This window comes from Rana temporaria, chromosome 13 (assembly GCF_905171775.1).
Source record: "Rana temporaria chromosome 13, aRanTem1.1, whole genome shotgun sequence".
Taxonomy (NCBI): Eukaryota; Metazoa; Chordata; class Amphibia; order Anura; family Ranidae; genus Rana; species Rana temporaria.
In genome coordinates, this window is record NC_053501.1 from 111,198,034 (window position 1) to 111,212,202 (window position 14,169).

The window sequence follows — 14,169 nt, forward strand, 5'->3', positions numbered from 1 at the left end:
TTGACTTCAATTGCATGTAATACCGCATGTGGCCAGAGGCGGGGGGGGGGGTACTGGAGAGCCTCGGAAATGACAGACAAGGCCCGAGGACACTCCGGCTGACCTCGGAAAGACTTAATTCCCAATATTTGCTGAGGTCAGCCATGCTGTCCTCTGGCCTTTCCGTACATTTCCGAATCGGGCGCTCTTATTGCGAAACTGCGTTACTCGCAATCCGAGGTTCCACTGTACAATGTAGCTGTGTGTCTAATGCAGTGTTTCTCAACTCTAGTCCTCAAAGGCGCCCCAACAGGTCATGTTTTCATGCTTACCATTATTTTGCACAGGTGATTTGATCAGTTTCACTGTCTTAGTAATTGCCACAGCCGTTTTCATCTGAGGGAAATCCTGAAAACTGTTGAGGCGCCTTGAGGACTGGAGTTGAGAAACATTGGTCTAAGGCAGGGGTCTTCAAACTTTCCAAATATGGGGCCAGTTTACTATCTCTATGACATTAGGGGGGCCGGACCTGTGGCCATTGGGAGTAGAAAAGGGCCCAACATCAGTGGGAGGAGTTGTGCCCCATCGTTGGTGTCAGTGGTAGGAATTGTACCCCATCATTGGTGTCCTTTTGCCCAATTGTTGGTGTCATTGGGAGGAATTGTACCCCATTGTTGGTGTAATTGTGAGGAATTGTGCCCCCTCAATGGTCTCAGTGAGGGGGGGGGATTAATGTTGGTATTAGTGGATGAAATGGCCCAAGGGCTTGATAAAAGCAAGCAAAGGGCCGCATCTGGCCCCCGGGCCACAGTTTGGAGACCACTGGTCTAAGGGAACCAAAGCCAAACTTCCTGAATATGTAAATCTTTGGTAGGAGAATAAGTCAGCGAGTGATCTTGCTAGTAAAAAAGTCTGGAGCCCCAGGAGTTTTGATTCCATTACGGCAAACTGGCGGCCCTCCAGCTGTTGCCAAACTACAAGTCCCATGAGGCATTGCAATGCTGACTGCTACAAGCATGACTCCCAAAGGCAGAGGCATGGGGGGGACTTAGTAGTTCTGCAACAACTGGTGGGCTGCAGTTTGACACCCCTGCATTAGACACATTGGACGAAGGGGGATTTTATGTGTGACGAAACGCGTTGGTCACCTTTTTGTGTTGTCACTTAAGGCCTTTGGAGTCTTATAAGGCATTTTTTTTTTTTAGTAGGCGCTCCTATTGGATCATACTTTTAGTTTGAGGGTCAGTGACCACTCGAAGTCTGACAGTTGCTGTGCAGTCAACTGCCCGGCCTCAAATGTTATCTCACAAAACCTCAGAGTGCGCACAGCAAGAACAAATGGCAGAGCCTCTTCTTGTTTACATTCCTCCTAGCTCTGTGGCTCTGTAATTTTGGATGGTGTTATGCACACTCAGCAATCAGGAGATGGCATGTAAGGTCGGACGGTTGACTTGAGGTGACTCAAGTTCTGCCTTGTTGTCCCCCTTTGCGTCACAATAACGGAACAATCCATTGAACAGGGAATGTGATGTAATGCGTCCTTTTTAGATTTCATCAATTTTTTTTCAAGCGGATCGTTGACCTGATGTATCGAATATTTCTGTTTTCATCCTTTGTAAAAAAAATAATAATGCAATTTTTTGGAAAATCAGATCTGTCTTGGCCTTTGTCCATCTATCGTTTTTTTTTTTTTCTAGACAAAAATATTGTAAATAGATACCAAATATTTATGACAAATATTTTGTTTGACAATAAAAAAATAAAAAATCCCGGGTTCTGTCCAAAAGATTTCCCTTTGCATCTTAAGCTGTTGCTGAGGTCAATTACAATAAAAAATATAATTTATAAACCTTCAATCGCTCCAGCCAGTCCAAAATCAGATTTCTGGACCCACCCCTGAGGAGCAGGATAATGTAAATGTATTGGTTTACCTACAGTAAATATAATCATACTGGGGTGGAGTTAGTGGAAATCAGGGGTGGACTTAAATTGCCTTCCCATCCAGCCCCAAATCAGTTTGCTGGACCCACCCCTGAGGCGCAGGATAATGTAAATGTATTGGTTTACCTACAGTAAATATATACATACTGGGGTGGAGTTAGTGGAAATCAGGGGTGGACTTAAATTGCCTTCCCATCCAACCCCAAATCAGTTTGCGGGACCTACCTCCGATGAGCAAGATAGTACAAGTGGACTGGTTTACCTTCATATGGTCATAATGGGGTGGGGTTGATTCAACTCAGGGGTAGATTTTTAACTGGCTCACCTACCAGTCTGAAATCAGTTTGTTGGACCCACCCCTGAGGAGCAGGATAATGTAAATGTATTGGTTTAACTACAGTAAATATAGTCATATTTGGGTTGGGTTAGTGCAAATCAGGGGTGGACTTAAATTGCCTTCCCATCCAGCCCCAAATCAGTTTGCTGGACCCACCCCTGAGGAGCAAATCAGGGGTGGACTTAAATTGCCTTCCCATCCAGCCCCAAATCAGTTTGCTGGACCCACCCCTGAGGAGCAAATCAGGGGTGGACTTAAACTGGTTTCCCATCTAGCCCCAAATCAGTTTGCCGGACCCACCTTTGAAGAGCAAAATGGTGTAAGTGGATTGGTTTACAATAATCTGGTCATACTGGTTCAGGGTTGGTGCAAATCAGGGGTGGATTTAAACTGGCTCTCCTACCAGTCCCAAATCAGTTTGCTGGACCCACCCCCGGGATAATAGAAGCATAAGTGGATTGGTTTACCTAAATATGGTCATGCCAAGAAGGGGTTGGTGAAAATCAGGGGTGGACTTAAATTGCCTTCCCATCCAACCCCAAATCAGTTTGCGGGACCTACCTCTGATGAGCAAGATAGTACAAGTGGACTGGTTTACCTTCATATGGTCATACTGGGGTGGGGTTGATTTAACTCAGGGGTAGATTTTTAATTGGCTCACTTAGCAGTCTGAAATCAGTTTGTTGGACCCATCCCTGAGGAGCAGGATGATGTAAATGTATTGGTTTACCTACAGTAAATATAGTCATACTGGGGTGGGGTTAGTGCAAATCAGGGGTTGACTTAAATTGCCTTCCCATCCAGCCCCAAATCAGTTTGCTGGACCCACCCCTGAGGAGCAAATCAGGGGTGGACTTAAATTGCCTTCCCATCTAGCCCCAAATCAGTTTGCCGGACCCACCTTCGAAGAGCAAAATGGTGTAAGTGGATTGGTTTACAATAATCTGGTCATACTGGGGCAGGGTTAGTGAAAATCAGGGGTGGATTTAAACTAGCTCTCCAGCAAGTCCCAAATCAGTTTGCTGGACCCTCCCCCAAGGAGCATAATCGTATAAGTGGATTGGTTTACTTTAATATAGTCATACTGAGGTGGGTTTGGTGCAAATCAGGGTTGGACCTAAACTGGCTCTCCAGCAAGTTTCAAATCAGTTAGCTGGACTCGCCCCCCAAGGAGCAAAATAGTGTACATGGATTGGTTTACCCTAATATAGTCATACTGAGGCAGGGATGGTGCAATTCAGGGGTGGATCTAAATTGGCTTCCCAGCCAGTCGCAAATCAGTTTGCTGGACCCACCCCTGAGGAGCAGGATAGTGTAAATGGATTGATTTACCTTAATATGGTTATACTTGGGCGGGGGTTGGCACAAATTAAGGATGGACTTTGACTATTCAGGATTGTGGTTTTAAATTATGCAGAGGTTTATTTTTATTTCATTTTTTTATTATTTGCTTTTTAGAAAGCACAGCATTCAATAAAATAAAAAACCTAGAGATCTTTTAAAGGGTGAAATCCCGTATGACTGAACCTCAAATGGTACTCCAGCCATTTTTGTAGCAGAGTGCTGGCAGTCTAGTTCGGGGTCCTTTTCTGTTTGACAATTTTCTGTAGCTGACCTCTAGGGCCACGGTTAGAAATAATGACGCACAAATTTCACAAGGACTGCGGGCGTCACGTGAGACGCAGATACTGTGTATGTTGTATTGTCCTGTCTGCAATAAATATCTGGATGAGATGTGATATTTATTTCTTTATTTCTTATGTGATATATTTTTTATCTGTTTAAGCATTTCTCTCTATAATGTTGGCCATTGAAGGCTTGAATTTTGGCTGATTCCTGCTGAACTGGCTGAGATTTCAGCTGTAGACGGCCCTGCGGGCAAAACCCGGCTCCATGAATTGGATTTAGAAATCAACTGAGCTGGGAAGAAAATGACTGGTCATACATGGAGCCTATCAGATGTAGTCACTGTTGGGTATTCAGGATGGATGGATGGATGAATGAATGAATGAATGAATGAATAGCCGGCAGTGGGGATTCCTCCAGTCATAATGTTGGTGTAGAGGGAGGAAAATAATTATTTTCTCTCATCCAAGCCATCCATCCCTGCATCCATTTATCCACTCATTCATCCAAACCATCCATCCTTTCATTCATCCATCCAATCCTTCATTCATCAATCTAAACCAGGGGTCTCCAAACTTTTGACTTCGAGGGCCACATTGTATATTTTACAGATATTCGCGGGCCGAAAAAAAAAGAAGCCATTTATAAATTACTCCTCAGCTATGGAATAGAGCAGAATTTAAAAAAAAGCTGCCATTAGCAGGGCTGGATGGTGCACCTGTATCCTCTGCCCGCACCTAAATGCCAGAGCCTCGTGCACTAGGGCCAAATATTAAGTGTGCACGAGGCCTTACATCAGTGTTCCCCATCAGAGCCCCCTCCACATCTACATCCCCACCAGAGCCATCACCACATCCCCATCAGAGCCATCACTACATCCACATCCCCACCAGAGCCCCCACCACATCCCCACCAGAGCCATTACTACATCCACATCACTACATCCCCATCAGAGCCATCACTACATCCACATCCCCACCAGAGCCCCCACCACATCCCCACCAGAGCCATTACTACATCCACATCAGAGCCATCACTACATCCACATCCCCACCAGAGCCCCCACCACATCCCCATCAGAGCCATTACTACATCCACATCAGAGCCATCACTACATCCACATCCCCACCAGAGCCCCCACCACATCCCCACCAGAGCCATTACTACATCCACATCACTACATCCCCATCAGAGCCATCACTACATCCACATCCCCACCAGAGCCCCCACCACATCCCCACCAGAGCCATTACTACATCCACATCAGAGCCATCACTACATCCACATCCCCACCAGAGCCCCCACCACATCCCCATCAGAGCCATTACTACATCCACATCAGAGCCATCACTACATCCACATCCCCACCAGAGCCCCCACCACATCCCCACCAGAGCCATTACTACATCCACATCACTACATCCCCATCAGAGCCATCACTACATCCACATCCCCACCAGAGCCCCCACCACATCCCCACCAGAGCCATTACTACATCCACATCAGAGCCATCACTACATCCACATCCCCACCAGAGCCCCCACCACATCCCCACCAGAGCCATTACTACATCCACATCAGAGCCATCACTACATCCACATCCCCACCAGAGCCCCCACCACATCCCCACCAGAGCCATTACTACATCCACATCAGAGCCATCACTACATCCACATCCCCACCAGAGCCCCCACCACATCCCCACCAGAGCCATTACTACATCCACATCACTACATCCCCATCAGAGCCATCACTACATCCACATCCCCACCAGAGCCATCACCACATCCCCACCAGAGCCATTACTACATCCCCATCAGAGCCATCACCACATCCCCATCAGAGCCATCACCACATCCCCATCAGAGCCATCACTACATCCCCATCAGAGCCATCACTACATCCCCATCAGAGCCATCACTACATCCCCATCAGAGCCATCACCACATCCCCATCAGAGCCATAACTACATCCACATCCCCACCAGAGCCCCCACCACATCCCCACCAGAGCCATTACTACATCCCCATCAGAGCCATCACTACATCCCTATCAGAGCCCCCACCAAATCCCCATCACTACATCCCCATCAGAGCCATCACTACATCCACATCCCCATCAGAGCCATCACCACATCCACATCCCCACCAGAGCCCCCACCAGAGCCATCACTACATCCCCATCAGAGCCATCACTACATCCCCATCAGAGCCATCACTACATGCCCATCAGAGCCATCACTACATCCCCATCAGAGCCATCACTACATCCCCATCAGAGCCATCACTACATCCCCATCAGAGCCATAACTACATCCCCATCAGAGCCATCACTACATCCCCATCAGAGCCATCACTACATCCCCATCAGAGCCATCACTACATCCCCATCAGAGCCATAACTACATCCCCATCAGAGCCCCCACCACATCCCCATCAGAGCCATCACTACATCCCCATCAGAGCCATCACTACATCCCCATCAGAGCCCCCACCACATCCCCATCAGAGCCATCACTACATCCCCATCAGAGCCCCCACCACATCCCCATCAGAGCCATCACTACATCCCCATCAGAGCCATCACTACATCCCCATCAGAGCCCCCACCACATCCCCATCAGAGCCATCACTACATCCCCATCAGAGCCATCACTACATCCCCATCAGAGCCATAACTACATCCACATCCCCACCAGAGCCCCCACCAGAGCCATTACTACATCCCCATCAGATCTCCCACCACACACAGTTTTGTCCCCCCTCTATACTTGTGCCCCCCCCCCCCCCCCAGCACAGTATTTTCCTCATCACTGTCTGTCTGCAAGTTTCCCCGTATATCAGCGTGTTCTGTGCTGCTTGCCTGCTTCTGAAGAGCCAGCATTAGAGCAGACACGCTGGACTTCCCGGCTCCCGCCCCTTTTACACAGACAAGCTGTTACAGCTAAAATTAACTAACTCTGGTGGAGGAGCTGGGAAGTGCAGCAGGTCTGCGCTGAAATCCCTCAATGCATGTCAGAAGGCAAAGCAAGCCGTCCCTGCAGTGAGTCTGATCACTGAAGCTGCGGGCCGGACAAAACGTCCTAGCGGGCCGGATGTGGCCCGCGGGCCGTAGTTTGGAGACCCCTGATCTAAACCATCCATACAGTACATTCATCCTTTCCTCTATTTAATCAATTGTTCATTCATCCATTCTTTCACCCATCCAATCCTTTATTCATCTATTGTAACCATCCATACAGTACATTCATTCATCCATCCAATACTTCATTCATCAATCTAACCCATCTAAAAAAGTGCATCCATCCTTTCAATCATTTGTTCATTCATCCATCCTTTCACTCATCCAATCGTTCATTCATCTATCGAAACCATCCATACAGTACATCCTTGCATCCATCTAAACCTTCCATTCTTTTATCCATCCAATCATTTGCTCATCCATCCATTCATCCATTATAAAAAAAAACATTCAACCATCCTTTCATCCAATCATGTACTCATCCATGCCTCCATTCCATCATTTACTCATGAAAACATCCATTCTTCCATTCATCCACCCATCCATCTATTTATCCAATCAATCATCTATTTATCCAAACCATCCATCCAATAATTGTTTTCATCCAACCTATCCACCCTTTTATCAATTTATACAATCATTCCCTTCCCCCGTCATTCATCCACCCAATCATCCATTCATTTATCAATCTAAACCATCCGTCTATCTATACTTTCATCCATCCATCCAATCATTCATTCATCCATCCATGATTTTTTTTCATCCACCCTTCATTAATTTATGCAACCAATCACTCATTCATCCATCCATCAGTGATCCATCCATTTATCTTTCTCTCTCGCTCTCACTTTTTATATTTTTACATTTCTAATCCTATCTATCTATCTGATCTTATTCTTCTATTTCTATCGTAATTCTACTTCTATCGTATTCTACTTCTATAGCATTGTTCTATTTCTATCTTATTCGTCTACTTTTATTTTATTCTTCTACTTCTAACTTATTCTTCTATTTCTGTCTTATTCTACTTCTATCGTATTCTACTTCTTTTTTTTTTTCTTCTATTTCTATCTTATTCTTCTACTTCTATAGCATCCTTCTATGGTATTCTTCTACTTCTATTGTATTGTTCTATTTTTTTTTAAAGTGTATTTTTTGTGTGTGTACTCGAGAGAGGAGCCGGACTGCAGGAGTTGGGAGTAGGCAGGCCTCCCCCAGAGGCAATTTGCCACCTTTCTCCATGCCCCGGGTGGCAATGGTGGGTGTGTGAGGGGGTCCTCCCACACAGCCCGCCCTACCTGCTCCGCTTTGAAGCCCAACGGGGCAGAGGGACTCCCTATAAGGGAGTGAGAGGATCTAGCCCGCTCAACCAGCCCCGTTAGTCCTTCGCCTCTCTTTGTTAGAGACCGCGTGGTCAAAGTAACCCAATTTCGAGTTCGTGTGTAAGTGTGGTGGTTTTTGTGGGAGGGGGGTGGGCGTACTAAGCGTAGGCTTACCTCGCATAGCACACCCACCGGGAGCCGGGCTGAGACCACCAAACTCAATTCACATGTAGCCAAGACCGGGATCCGAAACCCTAGCTACAGAGGTGAATGGCTTGTCAGCGCCGTGCCAATCGCGTTGAGCCACCGCAGCTCCCGCATTCTTCTATTTCTATCTTATTCTTCTACTTCTATAGCATCCTTCTATTGTATTCTTCTATGGTATTCTTCTACTTCTATCGTATTCTTCTACTTCTGTAGCATTCTTCTATTTCTATCTTATTCTATTTCTATCGTATTCTTCTACTTCTATCTTTTTTTCTTCTATTTCTATTGTATTCTTCTACTTCTATCTTATTCTTCTATTTCTGTCTTATTCTACTTCTCTTTTTTTCTTCTACTTCTATCGCATTCTTCTACTTCTATGGTATTCTTCTACTTCTATCGCATTCTTCTACTTCTATGGTATTCTTCTATTTCTATAGCATTCTTTATTTCTATCTTATTCTACTTCTATTGTATTCTTCTACTTCTATCTTATTCTTTTTCTGTCGTATTCTTCTACTTCTATTGTATTCTTCTATTTCTATTACACACTGTTTATATGAAACAAAATGTGGACTGAACACGCTCCTCTTCTGGCCCAGAAATCGTTTTCATCCAGTGAAGGTTGGAAGTTCCAGCTCAGTGTTGAACCCAGGGGGGGGCTGGAATCACCATGACAGGCCGGCACCTCTTCTTTGCCGAGGAATCCCGGGCCAAGGCGGTGGTGGCCGAGGAATCCGTGGCGGCGGTGGTGGCTGAGGAATCAGCCATGGCGGTGGTGGTGGCCGAGGAATCTGGGGAGGCGGTGGTGGCCGAGGAATCCATGGCGTCGGTGGTAGTCGAGGAATCCGTAGCGACGGTGGTGGTGATAGCCGAGGAATCCGTGGCGGCCGAGGAATCAGCCGTGGCGGTGGTGGTGGCCGAGGAATCAGCCGTGGCGGTGGTGGTGGCCGAGGAATCTGGGGAGGCGGTGGTGGCCGAGGAATCCATGGCGGCGGTGGTGGTGGTAGCCGAGGAATCCGTGGCGACGGTGGTGGTGGTAGCCGAGGAATCCGTGGCGGCGGTGGTAGCCAAAAAATCCGTGGTGGCCGAGGAATCAGCCGTGGCGGTGGTGGTGGCCGAGGAATCTGGGGAGGCGGCGGTGGCCGAGGAATCCATGGCGGCGGTGTTGGCCTCCATACTTCTCTCAGTAGATGTTCCCTCTGGACGCCGTCCATGGATTACACATCGTCTGTTGCCTTGGCAGTGACTCTTCTCTTAATTAAACCAAGATGGTCGCCATCAATCTAATGATCTGATTGTAAACAGATGATCCTCAATGTGATTTTTTGTTGACTGATGTCCTCCCCCCCCCCCTTACCTTCTCCATCCAATCTATACTGTGATAGAGACTCGGCTCTGCTGGGTATATTACGGCCATAGATCAAGGTCCCAAACGCCTGCAGACCCCGGCTAATCTCTGTTTAATACAGCGCTGTGTCACCTCAACATCGGCCATCTTGGTAGTCGGCGTCTCCCAGCGCTGCCTCCCCAGCCGTAATAAATATTTAATATACGGCCTCCATTAAGGCTGAAGGGAAATCGATGGACGATGACGGATGGGTCGTAAAACGCGGTCCTGGAAAAGTGTTCATAAATCAAGCTGACGCCGGTTACCAGTAAGGCGGCGCATAATGATGTGGAGGATCGCAGGCCTCTATCTCACCACGGCGACATACGGGGAGGTCAGGGGGCTTATAGCGAGGCCTATGATCCCCCGACGATCGATGTGAGCTTGTACTATCACACAACGTCTATACATTGTAGAGTGTGGGGGCGACTTAAAGGCGCCGTCCACCCGAAGCTGAGATCTTTTTTATATTCAGCTGAAATAAAAAATTCACTTACCACCTTCCTCCTGGTCCTTACCCTTCCCACCCTTTTCTTTGTTCATCTACCCCCCTCCTTGGTCCTTACCCCTCCTAATGCTCCCCCTTGTTCCCCCACCTCCTCCTGGTCCTTGCCTTTCCCACACCTCCCATTGTTTACCCACCCCCTACTGGTCCTTACCTTTCCCATGCTTCCCCCTGTTCCTCCACCTCCTCCTGATCCTTACCTTTCCCACCCTTTCATTTGTTCCCCCACCTCCTCCTGATCCTTACCTTTCCCACCCTTTCATTTGTTCCCCCACCTCCTCCTGGTCCTTACCTTTCCCACTCTTCCCCCTGTTCCTCCACCTCCTTCTGATCCTTACCTTTCCCACACTTTTCTTTGTTCCCACACCACCTCCTGGTCCTTACCTTTCCCACACTTCCCCTTGTTAATCCATCCCTCCTGGTCCTTGCCTTTCCAACGCCTCCCATTGTTTACCAACCTCCTCCTAGTCCTTACCTTTCCCACGCTTCCCTTTGTTCCCCCACCTCCTCCTGGTCCTTACCTTTCCCACACTTCCCCTTGTTAATCCATCCCTCCTGGTCCTTACCTTTCCCACGCCTACCATTGTTTACCCACCCCCTACTGGTCCTTGCCTTTCCCACACTTCCCCCACCCCTACTGGTCCTTACCTTTCCCACGCTTCCCCCTGTTCCCCCACCTCCTCCTGGTCCTTACCTTTCCCATACTTTCCCTTGTTAATCCATCCCTCCTGGTCCTTACCTTTCCCACGCCTCCCATTGTTTACCAACCTCCTCCTGGTCCTTACCTTTCCCACACTTCCCCTTGTTAATCCATCCCTCCTGGTCCTTGCCTTTACCACACCTCCCATTGTTTACCCACCCCCTACTGGTCCTTACCTTTCCCATGCTTCCCCCTGTTCCTCCACCTCCTCCTGATCCTTACCTTTCCCACCCTTTCCTTTGTTCCCCCACCTCCTCCTGGTCCTTACCTTTCCCATACTTCCCCTTGTTAATCTATCCCTCCTGGTCCTTGCCTTTCCAACGCTTCCCATTGGCCGATAATTGAGGCCACGGCTTTGCGGCCTTCTGCAGTCCTATGGTTCCTTCTGGAATCTGGCGCCCTCTTGTGGTGGGCGTTGGTATGACAAGACAACCAGCAATGCTAATGGAGCTTCCCCTGTCGGTTTCCATCTCCTTCCCTTTTCTTAGAAGTTCGAACCCCCCAAACATTATATATATTTTTTATTCTAACACCCTAGAGAATAAAATGGCGGTCGTTGCAATACTTTCTATCACACCATATTTGCGTAGCGGTCTTACAAGCGCACTTTTCGGGGTAAAAAATACACTTTTTTTAAATTAAAAAATAAGACAACAGTAAAGTTAGCCCAATTTATTTTATATTGTGAAAGATAATTACGCCGAGTAAATTGATACCCAACATGTCACGCTTCAAAATTGCGCCCCGCTCGTGGAATGCCAACAGTTTATGTTTGTGTGTAAAGGCAGGTGTCCCAATACTTTTGACAATATAGTGCATTGATGAATGCCCCCCCCCCCCCCCCAAAAAAAAAACAAGGGCCCAGATTCAAAGAGATCTGCGCTATATTTGCGGAAGGCGTAGGGCAACGATTTTGCCCTGCGCCCACGCAAATATTTTGCGATGCCCTCGATTCACGGAGCAGTAGCTCCGTAAATTGCGAGGGCGCGCCGGAAAAATTGCCGCCGTAAGCGCGCGCAATGTAAATGATCCCGCCGGGGCGGGAATCATTTAAATTAGGCGCGCTCCCGCGCCGAGCGTAGAGCGCATGCTCCGTCAGGAAACTTTCCCGACGTGCATTGCGGCAAATGACGTCGCAAGGACGTCATTTGCTTCAAAGTGAACGTGAATGGCGTCCAGCGCCATTCACGAATCACTTACGCAAACGACGTGAAATTCAAATTTCACGTCGCGGGAACGGCGGCTATACTTTAGCATTGGCTGCCCCTACTATTAGAAGGGGCAGCCTTGCGCTAAAGATGCCGTACGGAAACTCCGTACCTTGCGTACGCAGGGCCCGCGCAACATTGTGAATCGGCGTAAGTATGCAATTTGCATACTATACGCTGACCACAATGGGAGCGCCCCCTAGCGGTCAACGCAAGAATGCAGCCTAAAATCTGCGTGGCATAAGAGCCCTATGCCACGCAGATTTTAGGATGCAGTCGGCGTAACGAGTTCTCTGAATCAGGAGAACTTGTTACGCCGGCGCAAGTCAGCAATTGCGCTGCGTAACCTATGGTTACGCAGGCGCAATTGCTTACTGAATCTGGGCCCAGGTGTAATTGATCTGGTGTATTTATAAAAACAGCCTTTGGACAAACGTCACACACATTCCCTGTGTTTTCTGTAATAGATGAATTCCTATGAACATCAGCGCCATCTAGTGGGTATGTGTTTTTTTTCTCCAAAACCTCTCTAAAGAAAATATATCTCATTTTGGCCACAAGATGGCATTGTCGATCATAGGAATGACTCTATTACAGACAATACAGGGGAAAATTCGCTCAGCCAGGTACAAATGTTTGTGACATTCATCCAACGAATGTTTTATAAAGTAGTTGTGATGATATGTACAGTTTTTTAAAGTTTGTTTTTCCTTCTGTCTTTAACCACTTAAGCCCCAGACCTTTAGGCAGCTAAATGCCCAGGCCAGGTTTTGCGATTCGGCACTGCGTCGCTTTAACAGACAATTGCGCGGCCGTGCGACGTGGCTCCCAGACAAAATTGGCGTCCTTTTTTCCCGACAAATAGAGCTTTCTTTTGGTGGTATTTGATCACCTCTGGGGTTTTTTTTTTTTGCGCTATAAACAAAAATAGAGCGACAATTTTGAAAAAAATTCAATATTTTTTTTACTTTTTGCTATAATAAATATCCCCCAAAACATATATAAAAAAAAAAATTTCCTCAGTTTAGGCCGATACGTATTCTTCTACCTATTTTTGGTAAAAAAAAAAAATCGCAATAAGCGTTTATCGATTGGTTTGCGCAAAATTTATAGCGTTTACAAAATAGGGGATCATTTTATTGCATTTTTATTAATTATTTTTTTTTTACTACTAATGGCGGCGATCAGCGATTTGTTTCGTGACTGCGACATTATGGCGGACACTTCGCACAATTTTGACACATTTTTGGGACCATTGTCATTTTCACAGCAAAAAATGCATTTAAATTGCATTCTTTATTGTGAAAATGACAGTTGCAGTTTGGGAGTTAACCACAAGGGGGCGCTGTAGGAGTTAGGGTTCACCTAGTGTGTGTTTACAACTGTAGGGGGGTGTGGCTGTAGGTCTGATGTCATCGATCGTGTCTCCCCTATAAAGGGGATGACACGATCGATGCGCCGCCACAGTGAAGCACGGGAAAGCCATGTTTACATACGGCTCTCCCCGTTCTTCAGCTCCGGGGACTGATCGCGACGGAGCGGCTAGAAACGAATAGCCGCGCCGTCGTCCAGGATCGCTCCCTGCGGGAATCCGACCGCTGCATGTAGGGGGGGGGGGGGGTCCCGATCGGACCCCCGACCCGCGGAAAGGCAAGGACGTATATATACGCCCTTCTGCCTGTCCGTGCCATTTTGCGGACGTAAATAGTCGTGCGGCGGGCGTTAAGTGTTAAGGGGTTAAGCAAAAAAAAAAGTCCACAACGCTTTGTCTGTACAGGTTTATTGAAGGCTGATTTGAATCAAAGCTTGGTCTTAATCATGACTAAAGCTAACGTGAACAGCTGAAACGCGTTGGAATTTTTATATATATATATATATATATATATATATATATATATATAAAAAAAGAGCTCAACGAGTTTCGACTGTTCAGGCC